Below are 22,369 nucleotides of genomic sequence, written 5' to 3'. Positions count from 1 at the left end.
ACACTGGCATCCTACACGGGTGCTGGTTCAAATCCAAGCTGTTCCACTTTCTGTTCAGTTCTCTGCTATGGCAGGAGATGTCCCATGTGCTTGGCCCCACCCTCCCACCCCACCCCCCGACATGGGAGACCAAGATGGAGTTCCTTGCACCTGGCTCTGCCTGGCCCAGTCCTGGCCAATGTGGCCATTTGGGGAGTGAATCAGCAGACAGACTATCCCTCCTTCCTCCCCCGTTCTCCCTCTGTAATGCTACATTTCAAATAAATAAATCTTAAACAAAATGAAATATATGGAAGAATATGCATAGGTTCTACACAAATACAAAACCATTTTATATAAGAAATTTATAAACCTTCAGATTGTGCTATTCATGGGGGTGGGTGGCCCTGCAAACAATCTCCCTTGCATACCAAGGAATGGCCACACCATTATCATCATAGCTATCACAGATCTATATTCTCTGTGTGAACTTGAAAGCTTGAATCCCTCTCAGAGAAAAGTGTGTAAAATACACAAGCAATACCTCACTAATTGTTCAAGCCCCTATTTCTTTCCTCCCTAGTACTAAATATGACAAAGCAAACGTGAACTGGAACTTGCTGACAGAAGACTCCTCGCTGAGCTCTTGGTCTTCACTGAGGGTTATCTGTCCAAGGCCCAAGTGAAACAACAACTCTCCAGATTCTGCTCGGCACATGGAACCACACGTCTTCTATTGCAGAACCCACTCTCCATCGCTAGCGTTTGAAATACTCTGCAGATAGGAATCGTCATAATTTCAGAGAAGCTCACCCCCGGACAGCAGCCCACACTAAGTCATTCACTGGCAGTATCACAGCCAGGGCCTCAAAGGGAAGCCCACAGTGCAGGCGCGTGGTAATTAGGTCTCTAAATTTACTCTACTGGCTGGGAAACCTGTCAAAGAAATTCTTATCATGGATGGCATTAATTACACATAAAATGACAGGGCAGACAGGCTGGGAGTCAAGTAGTCACCTGGAGAGAGAGATGGCTGGATGAAGGGCAGCAAGGGGCAGTGTTCAGATTCATTCTCTGTGAATGCTAAACCTTCCTGGCCCCAACAGCATAAACAAGTCTACTGGGATTGGAGAGGAGCGTTCTCAGTGTCTAAATGAATTTATGTTAGGTCCATTCACAGCAAGATGAAATACACTACAAACGCAGCAACTGAGAACTTTACAGTGCTCTATCCACTCACTCTCCAACGCAAGAAGTAATTTGAATTCTACTTTCCTTTCATCCATTTCGTCAAATATGGGTTGAAAATAGGCTCATATCAGATACGGCGTTTGCAATGATAAAATAAAAAAGCCCTGCCCAGATGTCGCAGACAACGTGAAATGAAATAGGAATTAATCAAACACACACGAGCACATAGATCAGTACATTGTGATGGGAACCTGGAAGGATAAGATGTGAGAAACAAACAAGGGCAGGATTGACCGATCGTTGGAGCAGGGAGACAAGGTAGAGAAGGTGGTATCTGTTTAGACTCGAGGGAAGGCAGACATTCAATGGGTTAAGAAACAGACCCCAGGGGAAGGGAGGTCTCAGGGCCCCGCTCTGTCTCCAGCTTCTTTCTCTTGTCTCTCCTTCCTTCACTTCTGCCAGTTTAAACCAATCCATATCCTGCTTTAGGATTAAAAAAGAAGTGAAATTTTGTCTTTGCATTCTAAAAGGTTTGACACTTCTTGGGGGACCATGGGAAATAAATGACAAACAAAGCCAAAGAGGATAGGATGAATCACCAAAGGTAAATCCCAAAGGGATTTAGATAGTAAGGTAAGGCTTGGGGTGGGCCCCAGGATGGGCAGGACACAGAGAACGGGGAGCACCACAGATAAAGTCACACTTGGGGAAGGAGCCTGGGCAGCCCGGAGTGAAGGGGGAGGGGAGGGGAGGAGGTGGACCACAGCAGAAGCCAGGGGGTGGGGGATGGAGGGGTCAGTAGGGGCTGAGAAACAGACTGGGCAACTACAGGGCAAGCACACAGAGCACACACATGGATGCCAGAGCCACTGAAAGTTTCTTGGGAACATCAGATTACAACACATTTATGTCATAAGGGGGATGGCAAGTCCTACGTGCAAGTGCGTGCCAGGAGGAAATGGGGACTGTATATTTAATCCCAGCTCTGGAGTCTCCTCCTTCCTCTGACCTATTCCACTGCAGATTCTGAAAACTGTCAGGTGGTAGCCTGACCCCCATAAGACCTATGGCTGACAGAGCTGTTGAGACCAAGCTCAGCAGCTGACATATCAGGACTCAGCCCTGTGTCCCCAGTCCCGGGATACAGGGCTCTCTGAATGCTCACTAGGTCCCCACTGAGATGAGTCCAGACCCCAGCTCGGATCCACTCTGGCCATGCTCGCAGCCCCTCTCTCGTTCTCGCCAGTGTCCTCGCTGAGCCACAGGTACTCCTCCCCAGCTCTCCTTCCTGCTCGTTGGAGCACTTCCTGTCAGGTGCCATCTCCTCCATGTGCTGGGCCATGGAGACCACATCCCCCTGCTTCCAAACTCCTGTTAGGAGTCAGAATGAACCCTCCAGGATGGTCAGGATCCCAACTGAACCCAACTTTGTTATTCCCTTGGCACTTTGTAAGCTGGATCACTGGCTTCCCAGAAAGTACCATTCTTATTGCTGGTTCCTGTCACCAGTCCCCTGTCCCAGCACGGAGACCATGCACTTTGGAGCATACCCAGCAGGTAGGGCTAATATCTACTGAGGAGATTACTTTGTTTTTGTGAGTTTCTTTGGGAAAATTATTTTGGTGTACCCCCACCAAATACAAATGAGTTTCATATCATGTTTTTAAAAAGGATAAATGGACTTAGCAAAATAAAGATTGTTTTTGCAGTCCACTCCAGAAGTGTCTGCACAGTCAATAAGAGGTCTTAGTCATCTGCATCAGACAGGACCACCTTGAACACAAGCCATGGTCATATACACTCTGTCCTAGTCAGTTAGGGCTGCTATAATAAATGACGTACACCAAATGACTTACAAACAGCAGAAATGTTTTTTCGCACAGCTGAGTAGGCTGGAAGTCCAAGATAAGGGTGCTAGCCTGGTTTCCTTCTGGCGAGGGCCCTCGTCTGGGTTACAGATGGACAGCCTCTCCTCCTTACATGACTCAGAGTTCAGGGCTCTGCCTTGCCTTGTCAGGGCTCTTAATCCCACTCACAGGGGCTCCAGACTCATGGCCTAATAACCTCCCAAAGGCCCTACCTCCTTATCCCATCATCTTGGAGATTAGAATTTCAACCTATGAATGTGGGCATAACACAAGCATGTAGTGCATGGCACACAGTCATCTGAGTCAGCCCCTCTGGGGCCCCCAGCATCAGCTTAGAACACTCTGTGATGGACAATGCCTGCAACTCCTTTACCTAGTGCCGGAAGTGCTTCTAGCACAACAGTTGGCAGTGCCACCCTTCTCTGGGAGTCACCCTTGGGGTCCCGCCTAAACCCAATCATTGGTCCAGAGAGAGAGAAGAATCCTAGCATCCTCACTCAACTAGGGACTACTGCTGAGAGCCATTCCAGCTTCATGACCCCCCACCCCATACATCCGGCAGAGGCTTCTTTGAGACTGTACCACAGCTCACCCTCCCCTTAATAAAGGCCCTGCACCTTAAACTGCATCTCAGTGTCTACTTCCCAGGGAAACAGATCTCTGTCAACCAAGCCCTGGAACAACAGTCATGTGGATTCTCCCAGTGAAATCATCTAACACCTTGAGCATTTATTGAGCACCATTGTGTGCCAGATATGTCTTCCCTAAGAAGCTTCTAGCTCTGCTATGGAGTTCAGTCTCTCTTGCAGGTATATGTACATTAAGCACACACGGATGGAGGCTAATGCAGTAGCTGTTATTCCAAAAAGTTTCATCCTTAATATCCAAGGTAGCTGCAATGATCCAATATGGACCATCTGTTGTTGTGTCAATCTGTTCAGGCAAGAGACTTGAAATCCTAGGAGAGTCTGGAATCACAAGTTTCCTGCATTCAAAAATAATGTGGCAGCATTTTCAGCCCAGCTGTGAAGCGCTGCATGACTAAGAAAATACAAGTCCCCTAGGAGGCACCCTGTGTACATGCTAATGAAATCAGGATGAGGCCAGGTTTATGATCTAATCGGTCATCTGAGAGGCCAGTTTTTTAACCAGGTGTTTAAGTAGTGACTGTCTTGCTGTAAATATGTTGTCTTTTTAGGGCAACTTGGTAGCTTCACAATTTTCTGCCTTAATTCTTTTTTCTTGTTTACTCCAGCTTTCCCCTCTGCTATACTCTCTCCAAAGAAACAGTTCTCCTGAAGACTAGTTTTGTAAAAATAACATAAAATGCTTGTATTTATAGCTTTGAGGACTAACAATTTCTGTTGTTTTAGAGCTTAATTAAGAAGGAGTCAACAAGAAAGGCCAGGTTGATATTTATCTATCTGGTGAGGGCTAAGCCTAGACAAGGGAAACCAAATCAATGTTAATCTTTGCCATGTGTGAGCTAAAAGCAAAAGCCACCAGGCCCAGGAGATGAGGTAGCTCGTTCCACGGCTGTAATACTCTGCATAATCACTCCCTCTTAGATGTGAGCCATCTACACAGTTGGTACACTCTCATGATGACTTTCACCATGACTTGCGTTTCCTTTAGTTCAAAAGTTACAGGAAGCTGAGAATCTGGGGGATTTTCTAACCTTTTTTTTTTTTTTTTTTCATTTCTCCTCTGCCCCGGTCCCCTATCCAACTACTACGTACTACAATCCTTGGGCCCTCGCCTGAACCTCCTGATTCGGAATGCTCTTAAGGGGGTGCTATAGAATCTGCATCCTACATACACACAGTGTGATTGTAATGCACATAACATTCCGGAGCCAAGAGGTTTGGCAATGGAGTGATAAGCAGAATTTCAAATATCAATAAACTACATCACACTGTGTTCTGCTCAGAGATGAGCCCTCCTGGCAGCTCTGAACGAGGCTGCCTCACCCGTGAAAACCCGTTCCACGACCTTCAGGTTCTGTTGTCTCACTTTCTCGGGCTCCACGGCTGTTTGGCTCCACATTTCCACTGCTAATGGTCACCTGTTGCCACCCGTGCTGGGTGACCACTCGGAACTGTCACTTACCCTTCGGATATATGTACCATGAGCAGGCGAAAATCACACTGGGCCAAGAGAAATGGAATAGCCAATTCTGCTTCTTGTCTAGTCTCCATTTTAATAGAGAGAAATGCATTCATTCATTCATTGATTCCTTTACAGGGACTCAGGAAATAATCCAAACATGCCAGGACATGCTAAGCTTAAAATAAAGCAGTCTGTTCTCTCCGTCCTCCGGCTGCTCTTTCATCCCCCGCTTTTCCACTGGAGTGCAAGGAGCAGCTTTGTTTGAAGCTCCCCTATCGACTAGAAAGGCCAGAGCCTGCAGAAGATCCGCAATGGTTGTGAAACCTGTTCCCAGAAACTCATCAGCCAGGAGACAGTGATGGATACGGAAAGACAAGTGGAGTTGACATCACACTCAGAATACGGAGGAACTGTTTCCCAGGCTATCACTGTCTGTTCTTCAAGTCCATTCATCTCCCATACAAATAATTTACTCTTCCTCTAAATTACTTACACCCCCTCTCTTGCCTCTGCTCTATGAAGAGGGCACATAAGCTTCCAAATTTTATCAGGTCATTGGTTACTGACTTTTCTGAGATGCTCCGGGCACATAATAAACTTGAATGTCGTTTCTCCTGTTGAGCTCTTTATGGGCGGCTTCTGTCAGTAGTCTCACTTTTCAGAACTTCAGGGCAAAGAGGGAGTTCCTTTATGCTGACACCCGCTTCAATATTTATTGAACACCCACTATGTACCAGGTACTGTACCATGCCCAAAGAATATCAATAAGGAAAAGAGCTCTGAGACTAGAATTTTAGTGTTTGTATTCCAGAAACAAGTTAATTGCACAATTATGTAATTAAACTTGTGAGTAGTACGATGAGTGATTATGGCGTTCTATGAGGTTAAACAGCAGGGCATCTAGCCAAGTTTGGAAAAGAGAGAAAATTTCCCTGAGGAAATAATATCTGATATGAACACTACATGGATGGCAGAAGCAGCAACTCAGCCAGGAGACGTGGATGTGCAAGAGGCCAAGGTGCTGCTGAGGAATCTCCCGGAAAAGGAAGCAGCATCTGCAAAGACCCTGGGGTACAAGGTGGACTGGCCACACAGCTAGGAAGCAAAGAGAAGACTGGCAAGGAAGTCGGCTGACAGGCTAGCTTAGACCTGGACGTTCACTGTAGCAAAGCTATTCTTCCTATTCTAGGCTTTTCTGAAGCCTGGAGGGGAAATCGAGGCCCAGTCTGCTTTTAAATCACTCTGCTGGGGTCTAGAAGATGAATAAAAGGGGGCTAAACCATGAACTGGGGGAGCTGTGAATACCCAATTCCAAGTGAAAGACAATGGCAACCAAGATGAGGACAGTGACAAAGACAGGAGAATGGCAGTGCAGCTTGAGGAATGAGTAGGATTTGATCACTGACGAAAATGCGGGATGAAAGAGAAGGCAGGAACAGTGACGATGCCTATAGACCAGCCATATTTATTGCTTTTTGTTCAGTCCATGGGAACCCTAAGTCATGGCCACTTCTATGGGGAAGAGCAAGAACAAGTGGCAGTAAGCGAACATACCGCAAATTTCACGTTCTCTCCATGGCAGTGTCTTCATCTATATCGTGAAGAAGGCAGCAGTGCTTAAGAGCATAGGGTAGCCGGCGCCGTGGCTCAATAGGCTAATCCTCCACCTTGCGGCGCCGGCACACCGGGTTCTAGTCCCGGTTGGGGCGCCGGATTCTGTCCCGGTCGCCCCTCTTCCAGGCCAGCTCTCTGCTATGGCCAGGGAGTGCAGTGGAGGATGGCCCAGGTGCTTGGGCCCTGCACCCCATGGGAGACCAGGAAAAGCACCTGGCTCCTGGCTCCTGCCAGGATCAGCGCGGTGCGCCGGCTGCAGCGGCGGCCATTGGAGGGTGAACCAACGGCAAAAGGAAGACCTTTCTCTCTGTCTCTCTCTCTCACTGTCCACTCTGCCTGTCAAAAAAAAAAAAAAAAAAAAAAAAAAAAAGAGCATAGGGTTACTGGGAAGATTAAATGAGTGAAGGCCCGTCACCTCCTCAGCAAAGTGCCTAGAAGCCTGGCACACCATAAGCTCATGTCCCTATCACATCATTCAGCAGTGCCTTGTGTAGTCGAGTAGCATGGGAAGAAAGTTCAGAGCCTGGACTGTAAGACACTGATACCTGACTTTGAGTCCTGGAGCTGGTGTTGTTTAGTTGGTATTCAGTATGTAGCATTTATATCATTTTAGCTCTATTTGTATTCTTCATTTCTCTTTCCAAATATTAAATATTTTAAACATCCAAAAATATGGAAAATAATGTAAGAGTACATACCATAGATTTAACAAGTGTTTACACTGTAGTTCAGTCCCATATTTAAAGAAATAAAATAACATGAAACTCTGTTAAAGAACCCTCCCCATTGATTTCCAAGCCTTTCATTCTCAGAGGTAACCATTATTCTAAAATTTGTGTGTATGTTCCCCTACAGCTTGGTTTTGCAATGCTTTTACAAGGCATATAAATATCCATAATAATATACAGTATCACTCTGTATGTTTTAAATTTTCACATAAACAATATCATACTGTGACTAAGTAGATTTTATCCTCATAATGAAAGAATAGTTTTAACATTTGAAAATCTATTGTTAGAATCCATTAGACAGATTCATGAAAAAATAATACATGATTATCTGGATATAGGAAATGCATTAAAGAAAAATTCAACAATGCCTATTCATGATAAGAACACTTTTCACCTTCTTAATATACCATGTGAGACCACAGTTTCTCAGCCTCAGCACTACTGACATTTTGGGCAGGATAATTCCTTGCAACGGGGACCTGTCTTGTGCACTGTTGGATCTTTAGCAAGTAGTACCTTCCTGTTCACGACAATCAAAATGTTTCCAGACAATGCCGAGTGTCCCCTGAGGACAACATAGCCCAATTCAGATCACTGGGTTAGGCAAGTTATTTGATCCCTACAAGTGTCAGTTTTCTCATTTATATAATGGAGAAAATAACAGGACCAGAGCTAAGGGGAATCTGTGAAATAAAATTACATCATGTGCTAAAGATATTTGCTGGCACTCTTCCAACCAGTCCTCAGTAAATGCATTCGCCTGACAGTGACAGTGGTGAGGGCACAGACAGTACTGATGATGATGATGGTGATGATGATTGTGACACTGACATTCGGGGGGCAGGATAATATGGCAGAAGTCCCCACAAAATGTTTTTACTGTAAAGATTTCTTTCTGTCTCAACTCTTCTTCATTCATCTCCAAGGCATTTTAGTTCCCTAGTCATTTCTTCCAGGAGGGGTGACACAGCAGAAACCACAGAGAAGATGAGCTAGAGTCAATTTCCACTCCCAGGGAATGGGTGGTCTCTTGGGCACAGAAAATAGGTCTAGAAGAAGATGGCCAGGACAGCAAAACAAATTTCCAATGTGTGTTAGAACGGATGTCCTAGCATGAGAGAAATAAAAGAGACAGGGGTATCGCTAGGACGATGAAATGTCAGAGAGGTCCAAGACAGGCAGACCAGCCACAGAGCGGCCATGATCAGAGAAGGAAGTTCACCTCCAGAGACCTCCTGTCCTCCAGTGGGGCATCCCACCATGGAGCCACTATTCCTTCCCACATCCTTGTGAACCAGGCTACCTCTAAGGAAACAGTACTGATGCAGCCAACAGCTGACCTTCCCGTCTGTACAGCAGGGAGCTCGCTACCCACAGGCAGCACGCCGCCACTGCTCATCTCATAGAAGCTGCATCTATCTGTGCTCTGGACATTGCTGCAAAGCCCGTGAGTGAGATCCCCGGGGGGAATATACTTCCTGGTCTCTAGACGGCCTATGACACGCAGGGATATAGAGGGTGTGAGGGGAAATCCACCTCACCGTGTACATCACCCCTATATAAGATGTAACGGAATCATCCCAAGGTCTCATCTTTTTACAACTCTGTAGAGGTCACTGTTTATCATTGTTACTAATATTTGATGCTGGAAAAATAACATAACTTGTCTGGATCTCAATTTCCTCTACTGTCATACACCTTAAAGTCACTCAGCTCTAAAATTTAATGATTTCTCTCTCTCTCTCTCCTTTTCCATAGATTAACTGGTCTTCATAAATATGCAGTAACTGCTTGAGAAATATTCAGATGTCATCAGTTTTAAGTCACAAAAGATTGAGATGTAAAAAATAAAATAAAAATGAAAAGTTGGGCTAGTTTCACAGACAGCATGGATTGACTGCCAGAGAGAACTTGCTTATAAAATGCCAAATTAATGGCAGTTCTACTCAGCTTCATTCAATCCCTTACTTTCATCTGCTATGATTTTTAAATACTGCCTGCACCTGAGTCCAGATCACTCATATATTCATACTCAGCTCAGCAGGGAGATGAATGTCTGAAATGACAAAATGAGTGATTCTTTGGGAGCTGCCACTGTAAGCCTTACTCCCATTTCAGAGTCAAAGAAACTGAGCTCTTCAAAAGTTAAGCAAGGTTCCCCAAGTAATTATTAAGGGGAGAAGTCAGAATGCAAGCCCAGGGCTATCATATTCCTCATAATCACCACATGGGTAAGGATTCCACAGATTTCATTCTGTGTGTCATTTTTGTTCATATGGTCACACTCACTTGAAGACATAGTTGAGTGGCCAAATGCCAATCATTCCCCCACTCACCTGACCATGTTTATTTTGAACCCATTCATTTAGCAAACACATCACCATTGAAAAGTTTGGGTTAAATGTAAAATATCATTCAAGAGAATACCTGGACAAAACAAAACGACACTGTCTAAGAAGTTAACTTACTGCTGGTTAAGTTAGCAAAGAGCCAAAGCACTCTTTAAAAACTTTCTCACCAGGGCCGGCGCTGTGGCTCACTAGGCTAATCCTCCACCTGTGGCGCTGGCACACAGGGTTCTAGTCCCGGTCGGGGCGCCGGATTCTGTCCTGGTTGCCCCTCTTCCAGGCCAGCTCTGCAGTGGAGGATGGCCCAAGTGCTTGGGCCCTGCACCCCATGGGAGACCAGGAGAAGCACCTGGCTCCTGCCTTCGGATCAGTGCAGTGCACAGGCCACAGTGGCCACTTGGGGGATGAGCCAACGGAAAAAGGAAGACCTTTCTCTCCGTTTCTCTCACTGTCCACTCTGCCTGTCAAAAAAAAAAAAAAAAAAAACTTTCTCATGGAAGAACTGAATTTAAAGGAACCACTTTAAAAAAAGTAAGTCATTCATCTTCCAGGACCAATTTCAAATGGTTAGAAAATTAGAAAGTTTGTGCAAATATGCTATGGGTTATTAAATCCTGGTTGGACTACGTTGAAAAAGGGTGTAGGTAAATACCAGCCACAGAGACGTAATTATTCAAGTCCGATGAGCTCCCATGTTGCCAAAGCTCCACTCAGCATGGATATACAACTTGAAATAGTGGACAATCAGCATGTATCTGACTTTTCTTTGCATTGCAGTAAGACCAGGAACTAAGAAAGAAAAAGTATCAGCATATTTCACCATAAAAATTAAAGTTCATATAGCCAAAGCACCATAAACACAGTTAAAAGATGAAGGACAATGTAATCGGGAAAAAGATCAACAACATGCATGGCATGTGGGTTAAAGCCCGTAACATCTAAAGTTTCATCACAAGAAAACCTGAATAAATACAAGCAAAAGGGCATGAGGATGTGACTGACAAAACAGTGACCAATAGTCATGTGTAACAATGCTTGAAATCAGTGTTAATCCAATAATTGCAAATTAGAAGATATATATAACCATTTTGCCTTTCATATTAGCAAGGACCAAAGATACATAATAACCAGTGCTGGTGAGAGTATAGGAAAACAGACATTCCTAAACTGCTGATAGGGGAGAATTCTGTAATGTTTACAAATTTTAAATGTGTCTACTTTCTAAGTAGTCTGTATTTTTTCTGGGTGTTTTCATATGGAAATACTAAACATCTGTTTAATGACACACATATATATGTTAACCACTACAACATTAAACATTTGGGGAAAATTATATGGCCATTATTAGGGGATGGGCTACAAGATTTATAATTCATTCTTTAAAAAATACCATACATACACTAAAATAATCATGTAGATACAAATATACTGGTATGGAAAATGTTCACAATATATTACTAGGCAACAAAATTTGCAAACACTATCATATCCATTAATGAGGACAAAATAATTAATAATAATTAATAATGATTGCAAATGTATTGGAAAGTTCCTGAAAGGCTATAAACTAATCTGCTCACACTGCTTATCCTTGTGGGATGTAACCAGAGAAAGCTTTCACTATGTATTGCAAACATTTCTGTATTGTCTTCGTCTTGGAAAAGTTAGCCTCCCTTCAATCAGAAATGGCCACAAAGTCTTTTTAAAAGACTTGATGCTCTAAACTTTGAGAGATTTTTAGCACATGCTTGGGTAATTGAAAAGATATGTGTGAAGGAATATCTATGCTGTGTATAAGCAACTGCTATTAGAATTTCCACATAGGAGGAAATTCTATGAGGCAGTTACCTGTGTGTATGAAAGAGAGAAATTAAATCCGCCTCTATGAGTGTGATGTTGGTGTTGCCTTTGTTCAGACTAAGGAACTCATGATTAAGAAAAAATGTTTTAGCATTTTAAATCATTGAGTTTCGCCTAGGCATCAGTTTACCAAAAGTAATGTCAATAACGATTTCTGACTTATTTTCCAGAGTAGCTTTGCAAAGCAAGTAAGTCAATACAGATACAAACAAGTGCAAACTGAAAGATATTCGATAGCTATGAAGGATTCTGAGACTTTGGACTACTCCCAAGTAATATTCTGTCAGTATTTCTTCCAAAGAAAACTATTTGCCTCAGAATTTTCCCGCTGATCCTGTATCTAAATTGAATCTGCAATCAGTTTAGTAGTCTTTGGATTTGCCACACATCATGCATCAATCGCTGGCCAATCTTAGGAAACAGTAGGGTAATTAGACGAAAAGTTGGACCAGACAAATTTTAGTGCTTGGAAATTCTACTTAAAATAACAGAGAGTGTTGACAATACCAATATTAGCCACACAGCAACTAAAACTGTTTCAGCCCCCTCCATGGTGCTGCTGATATTAGTCTGACATTAGTCACCTCCTCCCCATCCTGTAAGAGACAAACCACATCACAAATTAATCAATCAGGTTACCAAAGATTAGAGGAGCTGGACTCTGCTTCTAGACAGACCCAGCTTAGTAGACGTGATTCTGAGCACACATTTCATGGCAAGGCAAACAGCAATCCGATACTTATGTGCAAGTCTTTTCCCTTTTTTGTTTTACTTTGGAAATAGTAACTACTCACTCACTTCCTCAGCCTTCTTTGCAGCAAGGGACAGCCAGGAGACATTGATCTTCCCAACACAACTTCAGAGGGAAACCGTAGAGTCCACCATCTTTCCAACAAGAGAGTCAGATGGAATAGGTGTATCTCCTTCCTTGTTCTGGCTTGGAATTCAGGGATGCTGCCTGGATCTGTGGAAGCCATGAGGAAAAGTTTAAGAAAACTACAGATACCATCCTGTAAAAAACTGAGCTACCTAACCAGAAACTGCAACTTCCTCTTTCTGGAGTTCCTGTCAGCTAGAAATACAAACTCCCATTGCTTGAGGTAACTATCAGATGGATACTCTATTACTTGCTAATGGGGATAATAATACCTAACTTGCAGTCAGGAACACACAGGTATGTAACATATCTACATACACACTTATATGTATATATGCAAATATATGCAATGAACATACAAGTACATGTATGTATACACACACACACACATATATATATATATACACACAGATATAAACTCTATGATACAGTCACTCAAATTGCTAATGAAAGGATAGTACTCCGAGGGGCTATACCTGAAAACCTATACTGTATTTGTTTTTTTCCTTCACAATGATGTATATTAAGAATAAAATACAATATCTACTATCTGCTTAGCTATTTATTGTCCAGTACTCAATGCTAAAATGAATCCTTCATGAAGCAAGGAGTTTTACTGTGTTTAACCTCGTCAGTCCAGTACATACTCACATTTGATATTTATAAAGTACTGAACGAACAAATTAATTATTGTATGTAAATATTTCTCATATAAAGGACCTAAATTAAGAGGGATTGAAGTTGTCTTAGTGATTTTCCCTGCTTAAGTGACAATCTCTGGGCGAGGCAGAACTTGAGAGCAAGAGGAGGAATGAGGCCACATTGAGGGAGACTGAGCGAGCAGATCTGTGGGAAGGGGTTGTGGGCTGGGCGAGAATGAGACGGCTCTTTCTGTAGATTACAATTGTCCTAAATACAGAGGATCCCTCATACTACAGTGGGATCCTACCCCTTGACTATATTGAGGCTCTGCCTACAAAAGCTCTAAATTCTATAGTATCACCATCCTAAATTGTATTGTGTGTGTGTTTTGTGTGTGTGTGTGTGTGTGTGTCAGGTCATCACAAAGAAGAGCAGAGACAATGAGGGGATCTTCCATTTTCAAAATAAAAAATAGCCCAAATGGAAAATCTGCAAAGAATCTTAGATAGTATCCAACAAGACTTCCTCTTTTGTGGAGTGGATAGCAGGCCTCGTCAGATTAAGTTAACTTGACCCATGCCAGAAAGATAATGAGTGATGGGGTTTACAGTGATGATAGTTCCTAAACATTATACTGATGACCCACAGGGTAGCCAGTCCCAGGCTTGGCATTTGCCACCCAGTGGCTCATTTAATCTTTATGACACCACCAGGACACTGGTTATGGTTAATCCTATCTTACAGAAGCTGCTTGTTACCCTCACACAACATGCCCTTTGCAGAACACATTGAAATTGCTCAAACTCATTTTTTCTCAGCCTTTCTGGAGCACACATTCATTTTTACTTTTATGGGAAATGATCCAAAGGTTGATTATCATGGGTTCTTTTATTTGGTTTTAATTTTCACAGTTCTCTTACATCTTGATGTGTGTGTGTATTGAGCTCTGCAGGATAGCTTACAGGCAAATAAATACTAATAAATCATCATTATGTTTAAATTCTAATTGAACACCTTTGTCCAGTGTAACCCCATGGGTCAGAATGCTCACAATCTTAAAATTTGTATCAGTTAGCATTGTCTACATGTCATTTTTAGTCCATCATTAGGATAATCAGTTAACAGATTTCAATAATGCAGTGTTGTAGCAAAAACTACGTATGTAACCTAGAGATACAGCATACCCATGTATAAAGAGATGTACACGTTTCTTCATAGCAACATCTGTTTTTGTAAAAGCAAATCAGTGAAACTAAAATGTCAACCAACATGAGAAGTTGTGGTTCATCCACATCTAGAATAATCAGCTCTTCAAAAAATTTTTCTAGATATAGCTTGATCAACAATACAGATGGATGGATTAATGTAGACATCTCTAAAAATAGTGCTAAGCAAAAAGCACAAGATACAAGAAAAATAACATTCCTATTTACTTTTGAGTGTAAATAAGAATGTGTTTTGAAATGACTAATACTGAAATTATTAAACATAAAGCATGAGATGCATCCTAAGCAATATTTTTCCCAATGAAACTGTTTATTTAATGAATACAAATTTCTTAAGTACAACTTTAGGAATATAGTGATTCTCCCTCTATACTTACCCTCCCACCCCCACTTTACCTCACTTCCTCCTCCCACTGCCTTTCCCAGTCCCATTCTCCATCAAGATTCATTTTCAATTAACTGTATACACAGAAGACCAACTCTATACTAAGTAAAGATTTCAACATTTACTTTAAAATAGCCAAAAAATGAAACTCTATATTGCTCTGTGGAATATTTAATGCATGGCCATTCAAGTAAAAACATCTACAAGACAGACTTGATTTGGATGAGTGAGGCAGGGAATAAGTTGGAGGGTGGGGATGCAAGTATAAATTCTTGTGTTCTTCGTTATGGGATTTCTACACAAAGAATGTATTTATACACATTGATTAAAAAACTGACTAAAACCATAAGTACCTCAAGAACAAAATCCAAAAACACCCATATGCCATATGCAACTTAAGCAAATCTCCCAGCTAATGCCAAATATTATTTCATGAGTAACGTCTCAATTACTACTGATAGGCAGTTGTCATTTGGAAGATTCTACAAATCATTTTTAAAATGAGAACAGCCACACAAAATGCACATGTTGATCATTTCCTGCACCACCTTTGCATGACTTTCAGAAAGGCACAAGCACTCTAAAGCCTATTTTGTATAAGACTGACCACCACCCCATCCCAACCACCTTGTAGAGCTAAGGCAATTTATCAATTTGTGCAGAGTCCTGTGGGTGGGAGGGAATCCCAAACCATATGATTACATACGCTGTATCTTGAAAGGAACCAATAGCACTCTTTGGCAAACTAAAATATATCCACTGAACAAAGCAGCACATGGAAATCATTTCCAATCAGGCTCCATTATGAGCCAGAAATGGGGTGCCTCCGTGCTTCCTCCTGAAAGTGTCTCTGTGGCTGCCAGTTCCAGTGGCTCCACATTATCTCCACCAAATTAAGAGGAAATGGGTTGAGGAGATCAAGGCAGTGAAAGGAAATTGTCCATTCTCTCCTGGCTGCCTCAGAAGTCATTACCGAACATATTCCATGGGATAATAAATAAAACTGATTGGGTGTGCGGTTCAGAGCATTAAAGAAACCTGGGACACCTCTAAAAAGAGCATTGTGCTACAAGAAGTGTATTAAGAAGTGAGGCATTTCCTCCGTTCACATTTCAGCGTGCTGGCTTGGGAGAGAAACCATACTTGAAATGGATAGGAGTAATTTTCCATCATTATGGAAACCTTAAACAACCCCTGACTGCTTATACCCTCATCTCTTAGCATCCTAGTAAATTGCAGTTATTTGTTCCAAACAAACAGAAAGGCCCATGCGATAATGGAGCAATTTAAAGCTGGGAGAATAAGACACCTGTAATTCAATTTCATGGCAGCTGGTTTCACAACATGCTCCTCTACCTCCGCTGATGACATGGGGAACTTCCCTCCAAGTGTGACAACTCTCGCTTGCTAAGCTGAGGAGTCGAGATGATAAGTGGACCTTAAATGGACAGAGACACTCATCACAGGGAAGGTGTAGCTCAGCTTCAGTTCCCACGGCATTTTACCATCTGCCAGGCACTCAGGCGAGCAGGGAATTGCTGAACTCTCCCATAGCTGAGGGTGAAGCAATGAGGGATGCTTTAAAAAAAAGGAAGTAGTACAGGGAAAAATGCCTGCCGATGACCACTGCCAATGTCCAAAGTGTCAGGCAATAAAGGCATACACACACACACAATAAATACATTTACAAAAATCTCTGCCAAATAACTGAAAACACAAGACTGTTCATAGCAACAACTGCTTAAGATTTGATTGGTGGAATGGGACCATGCAAAATTAACATCTGAGGATCATCTGCTATTGGAGGCAAACCAGTGTTAATTCCATACAGCTCCAAGTGAGCACTTACCCCCAAGCTAACTTTACTGAATTTTCACAACTCTAGAAATCCAGGAGCGTTATTGTCACTTCCACTTTGAGAGAAATGAGGTTCACAGAGGTTATGTCACTCACCCAGGTTTACATAGCCAACTAGAAGCTAACAGCTGGCAATTCAAACACCGGTACAGTGACCCACACTTGTGCATGCCATGGCCTCTTGCAACTTGTTGACGTGTATCAACAGAAATGCTGTCAAAATGCTGTCGTGAGAACAATTTGACTTCTGCCAAGCTTTTAGGAAGTGTTATACCACACAGGGTTTTAATTTCTTATAGAAATCCTGTGATTTTTATCAATGAAACACTGGTTAGTTTATGAGTACTATATAGACTAACATATTTTTCTATCTGTTAATTCACTGTACAGCATAGTCACTACCTGATGGTTTAAATTATAGCTCCATGTAACCTCTTCTCCACTCTATGCTCATTATTGCCATTTATTACTGGTGGGATGATATGCAAGTTAATTAGATCCTTGAAATTTACAGTTTTTTTAAATAATAAACTATGGGTAATGATACAAAAAAAAGGAAACCCTGTAAGAAAGAGTATTATCCTCACTTTATAGATGAGAATACCTTGACTCAGATAAGCCAAAATAGTTGCCAAATTTATAAATTTATATTAATTGTTATGAAAAAATTAATAGCTTTTCAACACTGGTAAATGAATACTTGGAACTTGAACTTAGAACATGATACCAAAATTTGCTTCCTCTGGGGGCCAGCAATGTAGCACAATGGGTTAAGCCATCGCTAGCAATGCTGGTCTACTGTATCAGAGTTTGTGCTGAGTTCTGGCTGCTCCACTTCCCATCAGCTTCCTGCAAATGTGCCTGGGTTAGCAGCAAATAATGGCACAAGTACCTAGGTTCCTGCCATTCATGTGAGAGACAAGGATGGAGTTTCTGCCTCCTGGCTTCAGCCTGGCACAGCCTTGGTTGTTGCAGTCATTTGGAAACCAGTGGATGGAAGATCTCTCTCGTTGCCATTGCCTCTCCCTCCCCCTCCCCCTCCCCCTCCCCCTCCCCCTCCCCCTCTCCCTCTCCCACTCTGCCTTTTAATTAAAGAAATGAATAAAGAACTTTTCTACAAAAAAAAAAAAAACACCTTTGGCTTCCTGTGAAACTCTGAGATTAGAGTGTAGGTTAATAGCTGCTGAAGTCAAGTTGGCATGGTCTTACATTGACTGGGTGGATATTTATTAAAGGATGGTGGTTCATTAGTTTGGAGAGGGATATACAGAATGTAGGACTTCCAGATACTTCTCATGGCATCAGAGCGTTTCAACGGGTTTGTGTTCTAAGTCAATGCATGCTGTTGTAAGAGAGTAATCAGACTGGCAAACATTTAGGGATTATTTTAAAAATGGTTTAACTCAAAGAAGCAAATCTATCATTTTATAGAGTCCCAGGCAGGTTCCCCAAGTCTCTACGCCTACATTTTTACAAATGAAATAAAAGACATAGCAATGGAGAGAGTATAACTGAGACATGACAAAAAAAACCTCCCTAATTCAGTGTCAGGAATTAAGCAGCATTAGCCACTGTGACCACAAATAGGATCTCAAGTACAATAGACGGAGAGGACAAAGATTACCCCTAGCAGGTGAGCTCCCTCTTCTGTAGGGAGGGGATCATGGTCATGGACCAAGAAGGTCTGATACTGATAAAGCAGGCTAAAGGCTAGGATGCTTTCAAAGAGGGAACTCGGGGCTACCTGGTTGCAGCAGCATCAGGTATCATGGATGTCTACTTAAGACAGATTGAAGGATACGGAACCAAGGTCTCATTTCAAGGTTACAGCAACTAGGAACAATATTTAGCATCACCACAACCCTTACTTCTCCTAGTGTACAGGGTGGAGGTGCACCAAACAGGCTGCTTGAACCTTGTGAGGGTAAGTAAATACGACTCTAGCCCCACTATCTCAAAGTGGCCTTCAAAACTTTTCACTCTCCTGCTCCCAGATAGGCATAAACAATTCCAGGACCTACTTGTCTGCTCAGAGAGGGCAGCCACAAAGTCACAGGGATGGGTATCTAGGGGTCCAAGAGGAATGATAAATCTACACTGGCTTTCACTGACACTCTAGAAAGCTAACGTACACTGCGAATACAGATCTTTTTGTGCAGACCTGAGAAAATATCCATGCTTCCAGCCAGCAGCAGAGGTACAACAGTCTGGCCACACGACATCAGGAAATTGTCTGGGCTTTCGAATCAGAACTCTGGTATCCAGTCTTAACCCTGACACAAATTACCCGCACATTCTTCATTCCTGCTTGAAGGCCCAGCACCCTCATTAATGCAAAGTGAAAGCTTAAAAAGGCAATTTATGTCTGTTGGCAAGTTAGTATAGTACAGTACAATATGGATTGGTTAGAGGAAAACAGTATCTTAAGTTGTATTAAATTCTTATTTACTTATTCACTTGAGAGAGAGAGAGAGACAGAGAGAGACAGAGAGACAGAGATTGAGTTTCCTTCAACTGGTTCCTTCCCCAAATGCCCACAACACCCAGGACTAAGCCAGGCAAGGCCATGAATTCCATCAGGGTTTCCTTTGTGGACAGCAGAGGCACAACTACTTAAGCCAATACCTGCTGCCTATTAGGATATTCATTGGTAGAAATCTAGTACAACTTGAATCCAGGTACTGTAATAATCTATACAGACATCCCAAATGGCATCAACTCCTATATCAAATGTCTGCCCCAACACATCTGTATTTATTGCTGAGTACAAAAGGCAGCCCCAGGTACATTCCCCCAAAATGGTGCTCTTATTTATGGTTGATAAAAAGATGATAAAGCCTGTTTAGGTCAAAAGGAAAGCTCCAATTTGCTTAAATGGAAATATCACTGTGGACAGAGGCATGTAGAAAAGCCAAACGGATCTGAAACAGAGGCAGATGCTTTTCCATGGCTATGGCAAGGAGGTATTGTCGAGGACAATTTCCAAAGAAATCGGGTCATGCACGATGAGTGTGGTAAGGGTGTAACCTAAGAACAATAAATGAGCTTCAGCTTTGGGATGCCTCAACTTCAGGAGATTTTTATTAGACTGATATGCAAGGAAGTTTCTTTTTATTTCATACAAAATATTATTTTGGTGAAAATAAAACATTAAAATTTTATGTTTCCAATGAAGCGCCTAATGAAAGTCTTATTATCACAGCAAAGTGGAGAAGGAAGACTGGAGTTGTTTCTGAATGATCCATACTTTTATTAGTCGGGACATTATGTTTACATTTATTCCATGAGTCTCTGTTTTCTTATCTTTCGAATGGAGAGGTAACAATAACAGTTTCTTCAGGGGTCAGTTGTAAGGATTAAATAAGCAGTAGATGAAATACAACTGCAACAATGCCTACTCGAAAGGATCGCTCAAAGGATGCCGTCATCACCTCCACTGCTACTGTTCTAGATCAATTTGCGGACCAGGCTGGGCAACCCTAAAACAAACCATGAGACTCCAGAAGACGCATACAGGGAAGAAGGGATTCAATGACTTTTGAACTCATTTTAATACTACAGTTGTAACTACATAAATGCTTCAGGGAGATATCAAATAAGTGTTTTATCAAAATTATAAATACAAATTTTAAAATTGATGAAAAGTTATCAATTATTCCATGCACACTCGTCAGTGTTGGCTTTCAAAATTCAAGCGAAAAAACTCTTTACTGCATGTGTATGATAAGCTGTCTGATGAGCTGGGCACATGGTGGATACCAAAACAAAGCTTAAGAACTTCTTTGACAGTGTCTACGTTATCTTTGTCAATAGCCACAATGACAGAAAAACCTGTGTCCTTGAAAGTTAGCATTGATTATTGGGAAGAGTTCAAATTAGTTCAGGTGACTAATCTGGGTAATAAAACTGAGACCTGCTTTGAATGCAGGCCAACTTTTTTGTGGGCCTCAAAAGACATCTGAAAGTAGTGTTCAAAGGGCTTTTGCAAATGAGCAGCAGCAGCATTGCTGAAATTATTGCAAAATCACTAAGGTGACCACTTTGAAGAGGACTGCTTATGATTTCAGTGGAGAATTCCTGGTGGTTTCCTGAGGAATCCGTCTCTTGAAACATCCCCCTGCAGCAGAGGCCACATGCTCTGTTCCTTTTGTATCTTCCCTTGCCACTTAGTACAGTTTTGCGCATACAGTGCAAGCTCAGTCAAGCACCTCTCTACCCACTGTGAAAGATGCCCCCAGGTGATGACCCATGCCTTCCCATCCCTGAGTTCTCTGGAAGGTTCAGGACCTTTTCTTCTATCAGTCTTGCCACACTCAAATGAAACACAGCCTACTGCTTTCTGCTCAGATTTTACATCCTGCTGCTCCCAATCCTACCTCTGAGAGTTTCCTGGGATGTGAGAACTCCCAGGGCTGCTAGGAGGCTCCACAGCTGTAAAGAAACCACTGGACAATGTCTTATTGTGTGCCAAGTGAGTCCTCAGGGTAAAACTGAGATTAGTGCAAGGGTAGGAAATGGCCAGGCAGTGCCATTTGAATGTTAAATCGCAAATAGACCCTGGAGTAGAACATGAGGAAGGGGAGAGTTGTGGAGGGAAGAGCTCAGAACCATTTTGAAGCTACACACACATTTTAAAGGCTCTCAGACATCTGCTAGAATGATTATCCTAAGATGTAGCACTTAGCAAAATAAACTCTTAATCAGAAAGATTGGGGTTCAAATTGCAACTCTATGGGGCCAGAGCTGTGGCATACCGGGTAAAGCTGCTGCCTGCAGTGCCAGCATTCCATATGGGTGCTGGTTCAAGACCTGGCTGCTCCTCTTCCGAGCCAGCCCTCTGCTGTATCCTGGGAAAGCAGTGGAAGATGGCCCAACACTTTGAGCCCTTGCACCCGCATGAGAGACCCGGAAGAGGCTCCTGGCTCCTGGTTTCAGATCAGCACACCTCTGGCTGTTGCGGTCACCTGCTGAGTGAACAAGCATTCCTGGAGAATGCTTCTTTTTTTTAAGATTTATTTATTTATTTCAAATGTAAAGTTTCAGAGAGGCAGAGAGAGAGAGAGAGAGGTCTTCCATCCGCTGGTTCACTCCCCAAATGGCTGCAATGGCTGGAGCTGGGCCATCATGAAAGCCAGGAGCCAAGAGCTTCTACTGTGTCTCCCTTGCAGGTTCAGGAGTCCTAGGGCTTGAGCCATCCTCCACTACTTTTTCAGGCTATAGCAGAGAGCTGGATCAGAAGTAGAGCAGCATGGACAGGAATTGGCTCCCATGTGAGATGCTGGCACTGCAGGTGGCAGATTTACCTTCTAGACCAAAGTGCTGGCCCCTAAATAAATATTTTTTAAAAACTTCCAACTCTATCCTAGTTATTATGGGACTATGCATCATATAACCTCTGGAAATCTCCTTTTCTTATCTGCTATACTTGGATTCTCATAGTTCTTAGCTCATTTATTAAATATAAGAAAACATTTGACACATAGAAAGCACTGCACACAACAATTGTTATTAATGGACACCATTATTATTAATTATAAAGACTTCAGAACAAAATTACTTGCTTAACCCCTTGTATCAGGCGGCACAGTATTTTTTCACGTGTATTTACCAAGTTTGTATGAAAAAGGTCTTTATCATGCCTAGTACCAGTCTGTTTTCATGTGTTTTTTGAAAAATACTTTG

At 42.4% G+C, this 22,369-nt stretch overlaps 1 protein-coding gene across 2 annotated transcripts in view; it reads right to left on the bottom strand.

The window, feature by feature from the left end:
* Window positions 1–22,369, bottom strand: part of SGCD (sarcoglycan delta) — a 1,063,424-nt gene that overhangs the window by 753,733 nt on the left and 287,322 nt on the right. The window contains exon 2 of one of the 2 annotated variants that reach the window (XM_051844413.2): window positions 12,495–12,664. The gene's annotated coding sequence lies outside the window, so the exon portion shown is untranslated. The remainder of the gene's footprint in view (window positions 1–12,494; window positions 12,665–22,369) is intronic. The other variant, XM_051844412.2, reaches the window with a different exon arrangement.

This window comes from Oryctolagus cuniculus, chromosome 6 (assembly GCF_964237555.1).
Source record: "Oryctolagus cuniculus chromosome 6, mOryCun1.1, whole genome shotgun sequence".
NCBI classification, from domain to species: domain Eukaryota; kingdom Metazoa; phylum Chordata; class Mammalia; order Lagomorpha; family Leporidae; genus Oryctolagus; species Oryctolagus cuniculus.
The sequence above is the reverse complement of the archived record's forward strand: the minus strand, read 5'-3'. Positions and strand labels throughout refer to the sequence as shown.